Source organism: Gavialis gangeticus, unplaced genomic scaffold, assembly GCF_001723915.1.
Source record: "Gavialis gangeticus isolate Ggan-Ray unplaced genomic scaffold, GavGan_comp1, whole genome shotgun sequence".
Classification (NCBI taxonomy): Eukaryota; Metazoa; Chordata; order Crocodylia; family Gavialidae; genus Gavialis; species Gavialis gangeticus.
The window spans coordinates 31,036,768-31,055,409 of NW_017729030.1; the positions used below are offsets into that span (position 1 = coordinate 31,036,768).

The window sequence follows — 18,642 nt, forward strand, 5'->3', positions numbered from 1 at the left end:
TGGTATAAACCTTCAGGTTGTTTTTCTGTTTTAGAAGAGGGAGGGAGGCAAGAATCCACTCAGCTTTGGTGTACTGTAGTTATACTCATCAGAGGAATAGTGAGCTGCTTTAATACCTGGAGCTGGTGTGGGGAACTGGGGTATACCAACCACTGGAGAGAGAAAGAGAGTGGGGAGTGGGGGGAGAAGGGGCTAGAATGGACACAGCCCTTTTTAGATGACTGAGAATGGCTGTGAATGTATGAAGCTGTCTTTGACTGGGAGTGTTAATCGAGACTCGGGGGGGAAAGTACCTTTTCAGATAGGTGTTCTAGGCCAGTGGAGATGAGGGCAGGCTTCCCTTTCTGTCATTACTGAGGGTTTTAGAAAATGGGTCTGTGCCATTTGGAATGATAACTCTGCTACGGGACTAAGCAAGGACCAGAGGAACTAACAAAGGCCACAAAGATCCATATGTCAATGCAACTGCCGAGTTCATTAGTGTCAGTGCTGATCAAAGCAGGAGACAGAAAGAGGACAGAAATCTGTTGACCTGCAGGTCGCATATGGCCTAACAGAATTATTTTGCAGCCCTCAGGCTCCCACCCGGTCACTACTTTCCCCATCACTCTGGTTGCAGCTGGGGTCTCTGGGTTCCTCCTCCTTCCCCACCTTCCATTTTCTGCTCCTGCTCCAGGGGACAGCATGGCATGATGTGGTATAGTTCACAGGGCGAGGGGAGTCAGCAACCTGGGACTCCCATGCATTGCAGTGCAGTGGGGTAACCCATAGCCAGGGAGCTACGGGTGGGAGCCAGAGGGTCTGTGGCTTATGCTAACACAGGCCATGGGGCCTGGGGCCCTGCCATCTCCTTAAAAGTTGCTCAGCACAGCCCTGATTTATATGATGAACTATGACATCTGTTCTAAGTGAAGAAAAGTTACCTCTTTCAGAAAATCCATATGTGTTTTCTGCCTGAAAATCTAGCCCCCTAGGTGAGAAACGTATACAAAAAAGTGGTATTCAAATGGGTACGTTGTCCTCTGGTTTACTGGATTGCCCCCTGCCTCCCAATCAACAAGAATAAAAAAAAAACTTCACCACCAACAATCTGCCTAATTTTTTTATGTCATCACATTTTATTAAAACAAATTCTGTACTTGGTGGCTAATAGGGACTTGTCTTATTGGAAACTGAAGCAGTTCCTGTTAGAAGGTTGTGCCACTTCACTTAAGATAATGAAGAAAACTTCCAGTCTGCAAACAGAAGGATCCACCTAATGAGCACCTTAATAAATAGCACACCCGCTCATCTGAGGTGCTTCAGTATAATGTATTTCAATATCTTTAAACATGGAATTAATTGCAAGCCTTGTATGATCTCTAAGCCTATTCACAGTATTTAACAAATGTGAATTGGTGTTTGCTAGCATGAATTCCCTGCTTTTCAGCTCTTTATGATGAACACTACTGCTGTTTCCCTGCTCTGCTATTGCTGCTAAATCAGTTAATGTTATCTCGGTATGTAATTCAAATGTTTGATGGCTTATCCGGTGCTTATTTTTCTACGGCAATTCATGAAATATCTCCCAGGACAATGTTTGTCCATTAACTTCTCTAATTGGGTGATCAGTTATCTGATATGTTCCTGTTTCTGTTTCCATTAGGTTCTATATGCAATAAATGAATATAAAATTAAAAAGAGAAATCAGTCCCCTGCCTTTTGATTTCATTTTCAGTAGAACAGTGGGAAGATAATGACTATGGTGCCAGGGCTGTTGAATAGATCTTCAGTGGGGATGTGGACTTCTGGGTGTGTAACATATTATGCCATGCTGCTTGGATGGTGTCTTGCTCATAGAATCATAGACTGTAGGACTGGAAGGGACCTGTAAGATCATCAAGTCTGGTCCCCTGCTTCCAGCTTCCTTTCTTCTGAGGTCACTGTAACTTTTGAAGGAACCTAAATAATGTCAGCTTGTCTGAAATGGTACACAACCCTCAACTCTGTTCACTGCATGTAAAGAAGTGGCTGCATTTAGAGAGATGTTGCACATGAATAGGGACCTACCAAATTCACAGTGGAAGTAGAGTGTGCGGCGGCTTCTTTGATCTTGCATGGTCTCCAACACGTACCTTGCTCCCCCACCCTCTCCCCTACCCTGCTGTAAATTAGTCATGGATCTCGCCACTCCATCCTGATCATCAGGGAAGCTAAAACAACAGTTTTAAACATAGCACCGTTTTTGCTTCCTCACTAGTCAGCAGCAAACAGCAGGGCTGTCTGGGGCCCACCTCAGCCAGTCAATGGCAGGAGGCAAAAACAGTGCCATATTTACAATGGCAGTTTTTGCCTCCCTGCTGATCAGGAGTGAGCCGCAAGCGGGGCCCATCAACCAATTAGTTGTGGAGGGAGAGGGCACAGGGGAACCTGCAAAATGAAAGGAGCCACAGTGCACCCCACTTCCACCATGAATTCAATAGGTCTCTACACATGAATCAAAGTAATTACTGAGGGGGCATATTTTGGGGGGATAGTAGTGATCATACAGAATCATAGTTTATATTTAATGATGTTCCAGAGTTGCTAACAGTACTTCAGGTTGCAGTGACTAAAATTAGTGGGCCCAGTTCTGTTGCCCTTTACACCAAGCTAAACTGGAATTGCACTGGTGTGGACAAACTAAGGATGTAAACAGTTAAATGTTTAACAATTCACATATTAATAACTGGTAATATGTTACCAGTTATTGTTTAGCATGCAGCAGGGAGCAGCCCAGTGTGGAAGGGGGAAAGGGAAGCGGTGTGATGCCCCTGAAGGCAGCAGGGCAGGCAGGAGGGAGGGAGGAGTGAGGATGAAGGAGGAGAGGGAACTAGTACCTAGCAAGGCAGGGAAGCAGTGGAGGAGCCACGATGGCCCTGCTCTTTCAAGTGGCAGCGCAGCCCTGGCCCCTTACCTGCCATCCACCCCAAGGCTCGTGTGCACCTGCTGCCAGCAACAAGCTGGGCAGGGAGCCGCGCGCCAGCGAAAGCAGCAGGCAAAGGGCTTTCTCAGCTCAGTGCTGCTGACCAGAGAATGAATGAGTACAGGCAGTGAGTGGTCCCCAGTAGATTCATGTTACCAGTTAACCGTTTAACTGATAACATTGGGGCAACTTAAGCAGGTACTCAATTAATTGGTATTTATATCTGTAAAACAAACGTTGTGTTAAAATTCATTAATTCCATGTCAGTGCCTTACTTGGCTAGGACACACCTATAAAACACAGAATCACTTGGGAAGGCTCCCTGCTTCTGAGCTCCTTTGGAGAAATGTACCAATCGCTCCTGGGAGTATGATATATCTTAGCGTGTGGCCTGACAAAAGTCTAGTCCTTCTTCAATAACGCTTTGGGTACACAGCCAGTTAGTAGTTCAGGGGAACAGACTGTTTCTTTAAGTGATTTATGTGGGTGATTATGAGAGAGTGCTCTTTAGGGGTGTGGTAAAAGTAGACTTGGGAAATGTACAGAGCTTTGGGACAGGTGCTAGACATGTACAGAGCACATACAATTGGCAGGAGAGATGTTTCAGACATACTGAAACTGTTTGGGAAGCTACCACAGAAACATGTTCCACTACAATATAACAGAGCTACCTCTACCATAGCTAATTATATGTGCAGGCTTTATTAAAATCAACACTAAAGAAAGATGCTAAAGGGTATCTCTATGCAGGCTCCAGTAGTGTTTTATTTGTTCTTTGTTTAAAGATCATTCCCCATTGCCAGACCAGATTGTGTTTCTTCCTTGAGTGGTTTTACTGTTTTTAGTAGCTGGAATGCGTAGGTGGGATCCCTGGATTTTTTTTACCTGTTATTTTTTCTTCTCTTGGGCAGTTGGACTGAACCAGCTCTGTTTACACAGGGTTAAACTGTCTTGTGATTTCATCCACATGACGAAACCTAATTTTCCCACATCCAGTCCTAAAAAAAAATGTATCCCCCAAAGCAGAGAGAATCTCTCTGCCAAAATCATGGATGTGCCACTTTTAGGGCCAGGATAGATGTTACACTTTACAACCTGATAATGTGTTACAACCCTTAAAGTCCTTCTCTCTAGTGGCAAAAGAGGTGCTTCCTGACTCAGCTGAATTAGGAGTGTGGGGTGTCATATCGGTCTGCAGGAGCCCCTAGAAGGAGATACTTTGATGGTTGTCAGAGATCTTTGATTGGGGTAGTTAGCAAGAATTGGATGAGTGAGCTGTAGGTATTCCTTGGAAAAACCTAAAGCTGGAAAGAAGAGCAAAAGGTGCAGCTTGTTGACTCCCCAGGCTGGAGAAATGGGGCAGAAGAGCAGCAGAACTGTTTGTCTGCTGGCTTCTCCTGGGCTGGGGCTGGAGGGCCAATGCCAAAGGATCTGTTAAAGAATATACCCGCTGGCATCTCTGAGTTGGAAGGTCATTCATAACAGAGGAGAGTGGTCTGGCCAGTAGGCTGTTTAAAAGGGGGTGCCCCCTCCTCAGGACCTTACTTAACAAGGAAGTGACTCATTTCGTTATGAGCCTGCCCTTGTTAGCCTATATTAAATATGCTGTGACAAAGTCTACTGGATCAAGGCATGAACGCCACATGCCCCCGGTGGCTGGGGGGGGCACAGCAAGGTCCCGCAGGCAGTGGCAGTGCTGTCGGTGGTGGGAGCATGGTGGTGGCAAGCAGTAAGCTCCCGCAGGCAGCTGCAGTGCTGTCGGGGGGGCGGGGAGGTGGGGCGGTGGTGAGTGCTGACTGGCGGTCGGCAACTACCCGCAAAGGCCACCAGTAGCATTGGCAGTGGCCAGCGGTGATTGCGGACCACCCACAGATGCCACCGGTGGTGTTGACGACTGGGGTTGGTCAATGGATAAAGGCACAGGAATGCTTAATATCTGCATCCTGACTGTGCTTGGGTGGAAGATGAGCCTAAAGCCGTCAGAACTGGAACATGTGCAGACACTCCAGTCCACGGCTGCTGAGGGAATTTTTGAGTCTTAACAGGAGGCAAATATGGAGCTCCAGTGGCAGCTGAGTAAGGGTTTTAAGGGTTACACTTTTAGACTAAGGCAGAATTGTGGTGCCTGGTCCCATGCCTCAACCACAACCTTCCTATGCCCCACAGCAGCATCCTCAACTGTGGTGCATGGCTCTATGCAGGCTTCCTCCTGAACTGGAAGCAGTGTAGCTGCATCCCTGTGGGGCTGCAAGTGGACTCGTCAGCTCTGTTGCATGGTGGTGCCAGTTACCCTGGCCCTACGTGAAATATAGTCCACCTGCAGAGCTAGTCAGAGACAGCCACACAGCTACCAGTTCAGGAGGTATCTAGGAAGAAATGCGCGTGAGAGCACTGCAGCCTGATAGAGTAAGTTTGTTGTATAGATATAGCCTATGTCCCTTTTTATTGATCTGACTGTGTTTGCCAGGCAGCTAGCAGCATGCAGACCACAGCTGAGCCACCTTTGAATTTTACTGCTGTACAAATAATGAACATTTGTGCAAGACATTGCTGTGTCTCTAATTGATGCTGGCCATATGTCTCCATAGTCACTGCGGTGCCGGCATCTAACTCGTTGTAGCAAAGTACTTACGCTGTTAGACTTTCACTGTAAAACCAAGCTCTGTTGTTAGCCCTTGCTCCGAAGAGCTCAACCAGCTTAAGTACATGTGCTTAGCATGACAGGGCCCTGACCCACAGAGCTATGCTCTAGGGAAAGATGGCAATGTTTTATTTATAAGGGATACCTTATTGAAATGGACTTTTGATGCTGCTTGCCAGCTTCTTTTGAAAGTGGCATGTCATATTTTGAGACCTGTTATAACTTATAAGCCTGATCCAAAGCCTCCTGAAGTAAAGAAGAACCTTTTCACTCATTCACGTGACCTGAAAAAAAATTCTTGGAACTGTAGAGAATCATAGAGAAGGCAGGTTAGCAGAGACCTCCAAAGGTCATCTGTTCCAACCTTGTCCCTGGGTAAGGGTCATCCCTATCCAAGCCATCCTATACAAATCTATTGTCTCATGCTAACCTATTAGCAAGATTACATCGTGAAACCTGACACGGCCACAAGACATAACACCCTAGTCTGCCACAGTTAAAGCAGGGGACCTTGGTGGCCAGCATTCTAGTGCTGCAAAGACTGGGAGATGAAAGGAAGAGGGCTATCCCCTTTTTACAGAGATGGCACAATTACATTACAGAGAGTGTTTTTCTTACTTTACAGTAGCTTTTTTCAGTAGAACAAGCACTATGAATGGTATAAACTGTATCTTCTAACTGGTTAAAAGAAAGATGTTTGAATTTCAGAACGTGGCCTCTAAAGTTTGCTCAGCTGTTTAACTGAACTATCTGATGTACATTACTTTAATTTAAATACATACAAACTTTTGGACACTTTTCAGCACAGATTGTGCATATTTTGGGGGGGAATTAGAGTGCTGCAATATCACATAGTGCAAACAAAGAATATGTATGGAGGAAAGATGATAGTATTCATGGGCTTAATTTACTATTGCTTTGCAGCAGGGAAGCTTGATTAAACTTGGGTTGAAAGCAGGGCAGATGTGCATCCTACATTACCTGATGAAGTGAAATGTTGCTTATGAAAGCTTATGCATCTCTGATTCAGTTAAGGTGCACTTCTGTCCTGCCTTCTGTCTGACTTCAGGCTAACTCTCTCTTTCTGATTGAATTTAGTGGAGTTACACCAGGCTAAAACTGGAGAGCTGAATCAAGACCTCTTTTTCTTAGCATTTATTCAGTGCTGCTCATCCACAGGTCTCAATCCATCACAAAAAGTGGGGTAAGCATGTTGATCCTCACTCTGTAGATAGGGAAGTAAAGGATTGGGAGTCAAAGTTATGTGGAAAGCTAGCGTTAGAGCAGGGAATGTAGCACAGACTTTCAGTCTGGGGCTGTATCTAGACCTCTCCGTAAGTGATGTGGAATGAAGACAAGGCTGAGCAATACATGTATATTTTTATTTCAAATGCCCAACACGCACGCACGCCACACCACACCACACCACACTGTATGGGCTCTTCAGCAGCTTGTGTTTAGAGTGTCTTAACCTTATCTTTCTAAAAATATGCTCAGATCTATGCATGCACGCACTATTCATTTTGATGCTTGGCTGGTAATTCAATGTGAGCCCACAAGGCTGTTGAGGAAGGCACAACAATATGGAACAAATGTATGATTGATATTTTTTTTTTTTTTTTTTTTTACCAACTGACCTTCAGTCTGATATAAAGGAACACTTAGACCAACAGTTTTTTTCCTGCTGCTGCATAAAAGACCTACACAAGCAGGTAAAACTGACTTGTTTTGGGGAAAGTCCCATATTTACCCAAATCCAAGGTGACTTTAAATTTAAAATAATTCCCACCCCCCAATTAGATTTTATACATAGAAAATTTGAAATATGTTATCATTTTCCATATATAGAATATTAGTGGAGGTTCATCTTAAATTCATATCCCCACTTCTATGGCAAGGCAAGCAGTGGTAGGGGGGCAGGCAGCCTAACCCTGGCCACGTGTCTGTCTTCCACTTGCCCCCCGCAGCGTGCCTTCCCCCTGGTGTCTGTCCCCCAAGCCACTTGCCTCTCCTGCTGCCTGCCACCCCTGCCTCTTGCCCCTCTCCCTGGTGGTGTGTGACCTCTTTCTGCACTGCTGTATGCCTTTGTGTTGGGTCCCTTGCTGCTCCCTGGCTCAGCGGTGATTTCTTCACTGCTCCCTGGTTCTGTGATTCCCTCACCACTCCCTGGCCCTGTGCTGGGTCCTGCACTGCTCCCTGGCTGCACGCTGATTTCCTCGCCACTGCCTGGCTCAGTACAGAGCCAGAGAGCAGCACAGGACCCAGCAAGGAGCCTGAGAGCGGGGAGGGAATCAGTACCGAGCCAGGGATCCAGTGCTGCCTGCTGGTACTGCATTTTTACTTGATACTTGATTCTAAGATGAGATTTTGTGTTCCCCACATTGAGGCAGCAGGGGTGTGGATCTCGTCTTGGAATTAAGAAAAACATGATATGCATTTTTGTCAAGGGATATATTTTTTGCAATGTGGACACTTATTAGGAGCTATGCTAAGCACAGCAAATTTGTTTCTTACGGCCATATAATAGCCAGAAATGGAAAAGTCCTGATACCTCTCAAAGTTTGCCAGGTTTGAGCCATTAGAGGAGACATGGAAGTCTCTCGGCCCATTATTTATGCTCTGAACAATCTAGACCCCTAACCTTCCTTGGATTAAGATCCCAGGTTGAGGGTTCTGCAGGAACGGCCTGTACTGTGAAAAAGCCTGAGATGAACTCATTTTAGAATCTGAAAGGCTTTGAGTTCGAGACCTGAGGTGAAGAAGTATTAGATGTGATCAGCCTAATCTGCTTACTTGTCTTGGCATGAAGATTTGATTAAATATAGTATTAACTGTGTGAGAATACATACTCCAATTTTTAACTGTAAAAAATGTGTCATTGCAATTGTGCGAGGTTAATCTAAGGGAAATATTTTAATTTTGTCTGCTGTATTCAGTTTCTTGAAATTCAGGTGTAGTCTCAGTGAATAACTTATTCCATTAGCTATTTAAAACCTACCTTACTGTTAGATATGGCAAATACAAAAGGAATTATTCGAGGGGGGTTGACATGGGAAACTGGAATCTGTCACTTTGCACCCCAGAGTTGTGCCTTTAGGTAGTAGCTGGTCTGAGGCATGCTTGCCTGGGGAAGAAAGGGGAAAGAGGCAGAGCAGTTCTCCAGCCCAGCCAGCAAGTTGGCTACCTAGGACTTTGAAGAGCTGAGCAGTAGCCTCCGTGCTTCATGTGGTGGAGGAAAAGAGCCTTGGACTCGCATCATTCCTCCTTCTGGGCATGTAACTTTGGCCCTGATTTAGCAAGGGCTAGCTTCTTTGATTGTGAAAGTGGGGTTCTTTATTTTCATTCTTTGGGGGAGTGGTGAAGAAATACAGAAACCACCAACCAGCATGGTGGCAGCCTCCCATGTTAGCCTTATGCTACAAGAGGGCTGAGGTCTTTGTGTCTGAAAGTGGGACTCCTCATCTTTATTCTTGGAAGGAGTGTGGCAGAGAAAAAGAAGAAAGAGGAGGCAACCACAGTGGGGTAGGAACCCAGCATTGCTTCCTCTTTACAAAGGGAGGTTTAACCCAGAGCTTCAACCTTTAGGGTAGGGACAGACATTCAAAAAACCTGAGCCTGAATTGATTCAGTCTTTGCAAATTAGTCTAACCTGCCTAGGTTTAACTGGCTTACAGCTGTACAGACATTCCCTCTTGACTGAAGAAATGCAGGCACATGCCTGCAGTGGCTCAAGCTAGAAGCCAGGGAGTGCTAGCGCAGCCCTCCCTTCCCTTGTACAGTGCTGAGCTGAAGCGGGGCTTGGCTAGGCCCTGACAAGATCTCTCATTAGGGAGGGGTGTAAACCCCCACCCTGCCTGCACCAGCTCAGGCTTTTCCCTGCTTGCTGCTCAAGGGATGATAGTGTTGCCAGCCCCCAACTAGCACTCTGAGAAAAAGTGGGGTGATGTGCAATGCATGCATCTGTTAATGATACTGAGCTTTTCAGTCTCCCTTTCCCTGCTTCTTCATACTGTCTGCAGCAAACCTGGCAGGTGAGGGAGCCAACAGGGAGCTGATAACACAACATTTATCAACCCATCAACAAAACAAAAGCCTCTCTCATTAGTTCAAGCTTTTCTTAAACAGCTCTTTCCAAGGAAGGAATGGAGGGGAAATTACCAGCAGACCTGTTGATTAGCTCCATAAAGGCCTAAATGGACATTGTCCTGTCTGCCTTTGTCCTGTCCCAGTGAAATTGGACCCCCCCCCCCCCACACACACACACACCCTCTCAGCATTAGTTAGCATACCACTTGCCTGGGGTCTATGGAACTGGGGTCCATGCTGTGGGAGGTGGGAGGGAAAATCCCTGCTTGAGCAGCAAGTGGTGAGTGGGGTCCAGGGCAGGGGAAAGCTAGGCAGACTGCAGTCTCTGTCAGAGCTCTGGCCAGGGAGCAGAGAGGCAGGGCCAGCCCTGTTCTCTGGAGAAGACAGCATAGCCCAGCCCAGGGTTGCAAAGCATCTGGGATGCTGGGGAACTCTGATTTAATTTAAACCAGGAAGGGTTTGGGACAGACATTGCATAAAACAATTTGACCCAAATCAGTTAAGTCTGTTACTATATTCAACCAGGTTTATCTTAAACCAGTTTCAGTCATTTTGAAACTGGTTTATGTGCACTGAATTTATGTTCTATTACAGGTTTAAACTGGTTTCTGATCACTTAAACCGGTTTATGTGTTATGTCTGTCCCTAGCCTTATAGGCTGGCTACCTTCTACTGAACCATCACCCAGATACCGTTCACCTGCTGCCTCCTCCTCGTAGGCTAGCAAAGTTCCAGGGATGTGGGCCAAATCTGGTCAAACTCATCCTGTGCCTTAGGCTGCAGGGCATCTTGTGGGCCTCAAGGAAATGATGGGAGTGGTGGCAGCAGCTCTTATTTTACCTGCAGTCTGCCCTGATGTAACCAGACTTTTTTGTTTTCCTTCTTTCTTTATCATCTTTTCCCTTGTTGCTGCAGGGTTTGCATACCTAATTTTTCTGACAGTAGGACTAGCTCTTCGGCCTGTCACATATAATTCAAGTTTATATGCAAAGGTCTGGATACATCCGTTTTATTAAAGACCAGAGCTCAGGAGAACTGAAATTATGGGGAACCCTCAGTAAGCTTTGTATTAACCCTGTGCCCCACTCGAAAACTAGCTCACCTGTCATACTCATGGAGTTCTGGAACTCTTGGTCATAATGTTCCAGAAAGAAAGAGAAAAGCACTGACAAGATATATTCATTTATTTATTAGTGCTGGTCCAGAAGTGCAGCTGAAGGGAAAAAGTGCTGAAAATATGAGAGCTGTTGACAAGAAACTCCTACAAGACCTGCTTGACCAAGTTTCTCTGCTACTTCATGAGGGTAGCCATTGTTAGAAACAATTGTGTTCCTTGAAATTAATCTGCCGGTATCTATACAATGGCTCGATTTTTATTTTATCTTTTATTATTTTATTTTAATATAATTATATCATATTATTTTATCTATATTATTCATGTGTATCAGTATAAATGCTGGACAGTCTTGAGCTGTGTAATTTAAAGCTACGCTTTAAAAAGACTCTATTTTGTAAATGATGCTGCAGTTTTGCTACTCACTACTTGCCACTAGATGGCTCTTCTTCCATAAGGAAGCTTAAGTGTGTTACTTAGTAAAAATGCAAATATTATTTGCACTTGGACCAAACCGAGTGGTTTCAAAATGTCCCCGGTTAAATGTTACTTTTTTTCACTTCCCCTTTTCTCTCGGCATCCTCTAAATATTTTATAAGTATAGCTAGGCTGTTTAAATTTGTCATTTAGTGGTAGTTCAACAAGTCTTCGTTACAGCAGAATTATTTGCTGTAAATTGCACTTTTTTTTAAATTTGCATTATGGCAAAACACCAAACTTTGGGGCTGCAGCTAATTGAGTGAGGAACATGAACCCAACATTGTAACTGTGCAGTTCTTTCCAGTCATGCTGATCTCTAGGAAAGCTGTGATGCCCCCTCACAAATGACTCTTTATTACAAGCTCACAAGCCAAGAGTAGAAGCTTTACCAGTGCCAGACAACACCTAAAAAGTTCCCAATGCTGCAGCTACAGACAGCAGCAACACCAGTCAAATGCTAGCTCTATATATAGGTACTTTTTGATTAGATGGATACAATAAGACAAACTTAGCTGCAGTCTATGCAGGCAGTTCTTGAGAAACTTGGACACAGATTTATCATCCCCTTGTATTAATGTATTGGAAACTGGAGCAGAAACCCCTTTATGATTCAGGGAGATTGCAGAAGACCTCTATGCAGCAGGTCAATGCACATAGAGGACTAATAGGGGCTCTACGGCTATGAACAGACGTCATTTTGTCCCAGCAGAAACCATTTTCTCCCAAGATGAAGTGCAGTTGTTCAGATGTCTGTGTCTATTGTCCCAGGACAAACCCTAAAGAGGTTCAGAGGATAAGAGGTGCTAACACATTATGAAGCATGTCTGAATGGTTGTCCTGCATCATTGGATTAATGGCAGAAAAATGACAGTTCATTCAGCCACTCACTAAACCCTGAATGGGAGAGCAATGTGTGTACATGGCAATCCCATGACTCTTCTGTTCCAGGACAAACACAGGCACAGCTGGTCCCAGCACAAATGTGACATCTGTTCCTAGCCTAAGTGATCTTCCAGGAGTCTTGAGATACTATCTGAGGGGAGGAAAGGCATTTCTGGCTCTGCCGGCTGGACTGACTGGCTGATGCAGAGAATGACACTATAAGTTCTCCCTGAGTTTGTCTTAGCTGACTTCCTCTTGTGGTCAGATGCTGTCACTCTGCAGGAACCACTCCCAGTAATGCCAGCTCTCATGAAAAACTCACGAGACTCCTGATTTCGAAGTCAAATTAACGTGTGTGTGTGTGTGTGTGTGTGTGTGTGTGTGTGTGCGCGCGTGCGCGTGCGCGCACCCCAATCCTAAGCCACAGATCCCCTCAGGCCTGCTGCTGCCCCTCACTCTGGACCCACAGTAGCCCAGGGTGTGCAGGGACCCCACCTCCCCGGGTTCCAACTCCCCCCCAGACCCCCAACCCCTCACACCTTCACAAATAACCCCCCTCCACACACGCACATACTTAAAAATAGCATCTCATAATTTACATTCAAAACCTCTTGATTTTTAAGAGTTTGTCTCATGATTTTTGACACAGTGGGGTTGGCAACACTGCATTTGCTTTCCTAGTCAACTTCCAAATGCTCATCCAGTTTTTCCTTTGAATGCAGTAGGTCAGTGGTGTGTATGTCCACCTATGGTAGACTTTTTTTTAATACTAAGCTTTGAAAACTTACATTTTCAGGGAAAAAGGAACTTGTATTTGTATCAAGAAGTTGGCAAACTAGGCTTTTCCTAGAAATGGAATGAATTTACAGATGTATCCCAACCACAAAGGAACAAAATTCAAATTTGCTGATTCACCCAGTCCCATCAAACAGAGTTGAACACACTGTTTTTTCCACAGCCTGCAGTATAACTTTTTTTTTTCTAAATCTAGGTACTGTAATGTCTCACTGGATACAATATATGATGCTACCACTTAATTTTTTCTAGTTGCTGCACTCATTTTTAATGATGATAATATCTGGAATACATTTTGTGCTGGGCTGGGCTCTTTTTGGGATCTAGTTGCATACGGTACTAAGCACCCTTTTCCTTACTTGCTTCAGGGACACTGTACCTTGCAGGATGGTCAGTTTGTTTCCATGAAATCTTTGCTTGATTCATCTTCGGGATGGACCAGATTCTGACACCTTCACATTGAATAATGCCTGAATACTTAAATTGTCCCATTGGCCGCATCCACACGAGGGTACACATGCATTTTATGACACCTCAAAGACATATTTGCAGTATGGAGCCAAATTTAGATACCAGGAAATACCAGTATCAGAAAAAAGCAGGGCAGTGCATGTGGCAGCAGTGTGAGCTGGCTGAAACTGGAGCCTGGCTGGCCAGAGCCACCATCTAGTGATCTGGGCATGCAAAGCCTGGCTGGCAGCCATCACTGGAGCCCTGGGAGGCCCCCAGGACCTCAGGTAAGGCTGCTGGAGCCAGCCCAGGTGCTGGTTCCAGCCTTCCCTACCCCACCGGGAGCACTTTTCCCCACCCTAACCCATGTGCTGGAGCATGCGCCAGGACAAAAAGCAGCGACACAAATTTGTGCCACTGCTTTTTCCCCATAGCAACCGCATGCTCCTGCTCTTGGGGACATGGGCATTGGGGATAAAGGAAATTTTTTATGGAATAAACTGTTGTTCAAGGCAAAATGAGCAGAATATAGCTTTGTATTTTTATCATCTCAGCCATACCTGGAAGTGTGTTAGATACTTTACAGAACAGAGCGCTGACTTTTTTAGAGTTGAATTGGCTGACTCTCTATGTGTAATTGTCACATCTGCTAAGTACAGACAGTCAAAAAGTCTGAGGCTGAATCAATTCAATCTTTGCAGGTTAGTCTAAGATGCATAGATTAAATTGAAACTGAAGTAAATGGACATTTATCTTTGATTCAGGAAATGCAGCCACATGCCTGCAGTGGCTCAGGCCAGCAGCTCAGGGGTGCTAGAGCACAACTGTCTGGTTGCATGTTCACTTCTTTCTGCTGCCCCTGAGGTCTCTGATATTTGCAGTCCAGAATTACAACAGCAGGACTCGACAGGGCTGCTCATTACTTCCTCTTCCTGCTTCCAGGTGCCTCTGGGATTTGTAGTCCACAGTTGCAGTCAGCAATAAGTTTGAGGGAAAAGAGGGGTGGGGCCAGCTCTGCTCTCTGAAGCAGACAGCACAACCCATCCCAGGGCTGGAAAGCATGCTGGGAATGCTAGGGGACTCTGATTTAACTTAAACAAGGAAGGGGTCTGGGACAGAAGTTTCATAAACCAGTTTGATCTAAATCAGTTAAGTCTGATACTACATTCAACCGGGTTTATTTTAAACTAGTTTCAGCCATTTTGAAATTGGCTTGTGTGCATTGAGCTTCTGTTCTGTTGCAGGTTTAAAGCAGTTTCTGATCACTTAAGCTGGTTTATGTGTAACTTCTGTCCCTAGCCAAAGTGTGCAAAGGTAGCAACAGCTCTCTGAAAGACTGTCAGGGACCCTAGCAGACTGTCCAGCCTGGGATAATTTCCTAGGCAACTACACCTGCCTTGACTCTGGCTGACAAACTCTACCCAGCTAATTAACTGGCTGACTTCTTGGTTGGCTGCTGGAGTGCTGCCTATCCATTTAGTTCCAGCTGTGGTACCCAAATTTTGGGTCAGTCAAGAGTTCTGACTCTGGTCTGTTTTGGTATGGGTTCCTGACTCTAGTTTGGCTCTGTCCTTGGATTTTTTGCTTGTCCCTTATGGATTGTCCCTTGGACCTGGTAACTTGGCATCTCATTCCTGGGCCCTGGACAGATTGTTTTGGGCTCTGTCACTAGATTTCCCTCTGGACCTGGTAATTTGCCTCCCCGTGCCTTCCCTCAGTGGCCTAACCATTAGATTAGACTGCCTACAGCCTGCCCTTACAAAGACCTGCAGTGAATTTGAAAGGGCAGTAGGGTTTAGGTGCCATCCCACTAGGCATGGCATAAACATAGAAAAGAGATAATCCTTGCCTCATAACATAAGGCCTGAAAAGCACAAGTAAAGGGACACCCTCAAGGGGTCAGGAATGAGTTTGCTATTAAAAGAGAAAGGAGAGGGGCACTCAGCTGGGATTAATTTGCAAATATGAAGAACCATGGAGGGATCTTTTTTTAGTTGCTTGCTTAAGCTAGTTCTTTTTTTTCAGTTAAGGATGATGATGATGAATTTAGGTAATTTTATCATGGATTAGTGATAATTTGGGCAGGGGGAGTAGGTAAATGTGTGTGTGTTTTCCCCCCTCCTAAAGCTGTCACTCCTGGAGTCATGTTGTGTTTTGGTTCATTTGCTCCATAACTACTAGAGTCATTTTTAAAAACACTTGGATTTTAGTGCACCTTAAAGGATCAAATCAGAAGATGAACAATGGACATTCACACCGCATTATTTTAAAATTAACAAGATTTTGAAATGTACTGCATGATTTCCCCCCCTCCAGCCTCCTGGTCAATTCATGGTTTTTGGAATGCTTAGAGCCAATGATCCACAGAGAAGACTCCAAGAAGAATATAAATCTACCAGATAATAACAGAAGCATGATTAAGACTGTGATGGAATCAGTAAGACATGTTAGTTCTCGCTGTTTTGATTTTTGGGGTATAGCTTATGGTATGTTCCAGGAATGGTGTTTAATGAGGTAGGTGCAAGGTGCCCTCTGTTGTATCTTATGGCTGCAGCTGTGGAGGAAGCCATGAAACAATTTTCTGAGAAGGTCTATGTGTACTATTACTGTGCATGAATAAACTCTGAAGCTTATTGCTTTGGAGTTTATTGCTCCTGTCTGCACTGTTTGAAGTGTGCCTGGGAGCAATTAACTCTGGAGTTTATTCATGTGCAGTGCACGGAGCTGGGTCAAAGCAGCCCCAGTTGGCAGGGAGTCCTGGGGGTCAGCCTGCCAGCCCAAGTCGGCTCCCCTTGGCTCAGTGTCTTGCAGAGGGACTGGCTGGGGTATGAGGCAGCATCAGCACAGGGCTAGCCAGCAAGCAGTCCTTTAACTGAAGCACCCTGGTTTCCCAGCTAGCCCCTTCAGCACTACTGCTCTTTTTTTTTTTTTAATTCGCAGCAGGATAGTACTTGTTTTTACAAGTACTATTTTTGTTGTGGAGTAAATTGGTTTACTACAGCCCAATAAGGTGCAAGTGTAGACGCTGAGATGTTTACTGTACAGCTAATTAGTCAACTGTGCAGTAAATGTCTCATGTTGATGCACCCAGTTTGTAATTCTGGGGCTTGTTCAAGGCAAGATGTCAACAAAATAACTCATTTTAATTCAAGCAAATCCATTCATTTGTATGTGGAGTAGATGTCCACCTGCAGGCTTGCACTGATATAAAAGAATCAAAATCGTATGGTTGAAAGAAACTTCCAGCTCACTTAGTCAAGCCCCCTACATGGATGACTAAACTGTCTCATTGACAGCTCATGGGCAAACCAGCAGCCCCTTGATCACTGTCCCAGTAAATGGGAGTAAACGGGAGTACCTACTAAAGAGCATGTGTGGGAAAAGAGAGTAGGAGCAACACAATTTAGACTCAAGATATATTGATAGAACTCTCTAGAAAGCATTAGTGCCTGCTGATAACATTGTTGGCTGTAAAATCGGTGCTATTATCTACATACACAGTCTTAGGTCTAAGCAGTCAGTAATATATGCGTCATAAGAAAAATATAATAGTAGATGCTGTTCCTGGAGAGTATCTTGAATGAATATTCAAGCAGAAATAAGGTTAGGGTGAAGTTAAACGTTTGACAGCAAATCAACAGGAGTTTGTGTGGGTTTTTTTTTTCCTTTCAAATTTGCAGCTTTTATAAAGCATTATTAAGTTTGTTTGTATTTTTATGGGATGTTTTTTCTCTCCTTTACAATGGAGTAAATTGGGAGTCCATGTACACACAGTGCAAATGAGACATGGAGCCCAGTGACACTGAGTCTGCAAAGGGACAATAGACTATTCCCTACTACCAGGGGCGGATTAATGGACCCACAGGGCCTGGGTCCCATGGGCCCCTACCAATCAGGGGCCCCCTGGGAAAAATCGTTAACACTATGGGAGGTGAGCAGGACCCTTGTCCTGGGAGCTGATGCTGGGTGGGTACGGTAGAGTGGGACCAGCTTCTGCTGGATGGGCAGCCCCCATGTTGCTCCAGGGGGTCCTTCCAGCCAGCCGGAGCACACAGGAGTTTCTTCTAGGCTGCGAGAAAGTGCCTTTCCCAGCTGGTGCTCTTCTTCTGGGGCACTGCCAGGAGGCCTGTTTGAGGCAGAGCCAGGCCCCTGCAGCCCCAGTGCAAACCTCAGCTGAACCCTCTCCGCGGCTCTGATCCCAAGACCTGGCTCTCCAGGAAAGATGGAGCCTGGCCTCACCGCAGCGAGCCCTTCCCCTAGGTCAGAGCTGCCCAGCAGCTGGGAAGCTGAAGGCAGCTGCTGGCAGGTCCTGCCTGGCACCTTCGCTGGGGCCCAAACCAGAGCTGTCCACACAGCTGTGGGGCCAGGACAAGCTGGAGACGGTCTCCAGAATCTCAGCCCAGGGCCCTCCTCACAGGGATCACAAGCTCAATCATTTAGAAGGTAAAATACATTCTCGTTAGATTTTATGTTTGTATTTTTTCACACTTTGGAGAGATTTATAGTATATGAAGTTTAGCACATGTTTAATGTTTCAGCAATGATACAATATTGAGATGTATTGTGTAGGCCTACTGCTCTATTTTAATTGCAAGAATCACTAATAGTATTCTTACTTGTACTCCAGGCTATCCGTACGGCCTGTATTTTTCTTGTGGTAGTTTACTGTAGTGTAGGTACAATGTAAAATGTGCATTTAAAAAAAACAACAGTCAAACACAAGTCTACATGACCACTAAACTAAAACATCATTCCTTTCGTGTTGTTATAGATTTATGGCAATCCCATGCATCTGAGTCATTTTCCAAAGGCAGTTGTTTTATTTAGTTTTGTGTGTGGCAAAATTGAGTAGCTAATTTAAATGTTGCATGCTGTGCTTTATTTATTAATGCACCACGTAAACATTGATGTGAGGATTACTATTTAAAAATACTGAGGCACTCCATTACTCTCTCAGCATTGGGAGACTTTGATAAAAAAAAAATAATTCCCGCTGCTTTTAAAAGTACAGTGCTTGAGGAATTCTAATATAATAAAAGCCTTACCACTTCTGTCTGTCTGTAACACTCCAGGCCAACTGCACATGTGCAGCCTGGAGCCTTACGACAGAGACAGGAGGAGGTGGGGGCCAAAGTGGAAGGGGGCCAGGCTGTGCCCCCTGCTGCTGGGCATGGGGACCGGCTATGTGGGGGCGTGGCTTGCGACCATAGGGGTGTGTGGCAGGTGACAAGTGCTGGGGGGGGGGGGGGG

The 18,642-nt window shown here is 45.2% G+C and overlaps 1 long non-coding RNA gene across 1 annotated transcript in view; it reads left to right on the plus strand.

The window, feature by feature from the left end:
* Positions 1-13,991: 13,991 nt before the first annotated feature.
* LOC109300978 overlaps positions 13,992-18,642 on the plus strand; it is a 12,843-nt gene continuing 8,192 nt past the window's right edge. Inside the window, exon 1 of the long non-coding RNA XR_002098380.1 lies at positions 13,992-14,001. This is a non-coding gene — a long non-coding RNA (uncharacterized LOC109300978). The remainder of the gene's footprint in view (positions 14,002-18,642) is intronic.